The sequence below is a fragment of the Austrofundulus limnaeus genome, unplaced genomic scaffold, assembly GCF_001266775.1.
Source record: "Austrofundulus limnaeus strain Quisiro unplaced genomic scaffold, Austrofundulus_limnaeus-1.0 Scaffold66, whole genome shotgun sequence".
NCBI classification, from domain to species: Eukaryota; Metazoa; Chordata; class Actinopteri; order Cyprinodontiformes; family Rivulidae; genus Austrofundulus; species Austrofundulus limnaeus.
This window is the reverse complement of record NW_013952468.1, coordinates 740,710-742,820: the sequence shown is the minus strand read 5'-3', so window position 1 is coordinate 742,820 and position 2,111 is coordinate 740,710. Positions and strand designations below refer to the sequence as shown.

The 2,111-nt window shown below is 40.4% G+C and overlaps 1 long non-coding RNA gene across 1 annotated transcript in view; it reads left to right on the top strand.

Moving 5' to 3' along the window:
* Nucleotides 1-1,699, top strand: part of LOC106518824 (uncharacterized) — a 96,697-nt gene extending 94,998 nt beyond the window's left edge. The window contains exon 3 of the long non-coding RNA XR_001310367.1: nucleotides 1,558-1,699. This is a non-coding gene — a long non-coding RNA (uncharacterized LOC106518824). The remainder of the gene's footprint in view (nucleotides 1-1,557) is intronic.
* The last annotated feature ends 412 nt before the right edge of the window (nucleotides 1,700-2,111 follow it).

Below are 2,111 nucleotides of genomic sequence, written 5' to 3'. Positions count from 1 at the left end.
CTGTAAATGCGCATATTATGGCAATTATTATTCATCATTAAATGTGGTTTTAACATTATTTTTATAAAGTTTGAAGTCCGTGCTGTCCAATCCAGCTCACTGTTTTTTATAGAAGCCCTGTGAAAGCATCACAGCTTTGCCGATCTCAGAGTGTTAAAAGAAAAAAATTACTGCATCCGCATCGTGATCTGGAACATCACCAAAGTTTAAAGGTGTGTTCCTTGGCCCACTACCCACATGTGGTAAAAATGTCATGTCAATCCGTCCACAAGTTTTTGAGTAATGTTGTCCACAGACAGAACGGCAGACAGACAGACATACGTGACAGAAAACATTGCCTCGCCCTTGGCAGAGGTAATAATTAATAGTGACATTTTGTGTATATAAACAATAATGGCTACAGCTAAGTCATTTATCAATTTAAAGGAGATATATCATGCTTTTAATCTGAGGTGTCTCATTTCAACTAATTTTGAGGCTGCCTCTTTAAATCCAAACAAGGCACTTCACATCCCACTTCCCTCCAGRTTCCAGACGGTTCATTCTGACAGAGGGGTACTAAATAGCTGCTCAGAAATGTATTATTTACAAATTAATTAAAAGATGTCAACAAGTGAAGACTTCTCCATCCAGCCTAATGCCAGGTTTACACGGCAGGATAACTGGGATGATTTTTGCCCAACAATCTTAAGGATGCTCAGATTATAGTGATGATCCTAAAGATAATTTGAGCAGATCTTCCTGCCATGTGTGGTGAGTTAAGAGTGATCTAGTCTTCTCAAAAGGATGTCGGGACCACTCTGATCTCAAATCGGGGATATTCAGTGTTGGATTTTTGTTGGGCCCGATGTCACAACCTGTGTGGTGTTCACCCAAGAACAAATAAGTTCGCAGTCTGTTGAGTGTGACGTGTACCAATCAGAAAGCGAGGCTATGTAAACACAGAGAGGAATCCGAAATACAGAAGACATAAAAACWGTCATGACTCACCAAAAATGTTGGAGCCACAGTCTGACTCAGAGTCAGAGGAGAAAGTAGTTTGTAAGTAGTTGGCAGTAATTTGATATAATAGTTCAGAAAACTTAATAGAAGATAGAGAAAACTGAATGAGTTGAAAAATAGTGGCCCAAACCTGATGTAAAGATATCTACGCAGCACCGGGAGAAACTAAAAATGTAACTTTTCTGCACTCCAGACTCCAAATACACAATAAAATGTATCAGCTAAAAGAAATGGATTTTTGCACAAAATGTCCTCTTTAAGATGAATTTAGTCTCAGACTCTGGCATGAAAGGTKGCAGGCAGTGTGTCTCCTTTAATTGTTTATTAGTTTTTGTGTTAATAATTCAAATACATGATTACAGATTTTTTTTTCCTTCCTGCATATTCAAGCAGCCATTAGCCACTCAAGAAAAAATGAATTGTACATGCAGATTTAAAAAAATATATTTTAACTTCCTTGATATTTGGGCATAATTAGGTCCAAAATACCTCTGCCTTTGCACGCCTGAAGAGTGACCTATTTGGTTTTGTCTCACTTCTCTTTCTGTGTGTCAGATCTGAAAAAAAAAGACTGTACTTGGAGGACGGGCCAAGCCGTCCCAACGGGCTCCACCACTTATCACCAGTCTTCTGAGATTCCACCAAGATTCAACCCCTTATGAATAATCTCACCCACAGGCACAAAGGAGCACTGGAAGGAGTGGGGCGGTGGGGAGCGACAGATTATTTAGAAAGACACGGGGAGGGTTGGGGATGGTTTGAGGGGGAATAAGAAAAAAAAAGAGGAAAAAGGGCAGACAAGAGGGAGAGAGATGGAGAGAATAAAGGAAGAGGGAAGTAGGAGGTAACGAGGGGATGAAGGATGGAGAGAAAGTGAGGAAATCTTTTGATGTTTCTCTCCACAGAGAGGGCATCAAGCTGGATGCTGGATCCAAAGCTCGCCGCGCTGCTTGAAGGAACTGACTGGTTTATTAAACGCCACCACCGCCCCCATGCCTCCGAGCATGATGGGATTAATGCTGGCATAACCCTTTACTTAATTCATTACAGGGGGAYGCTGGCTAATTTGATTTGATATTATTTTAATAAAGTTCTGTGATGATTTGGAA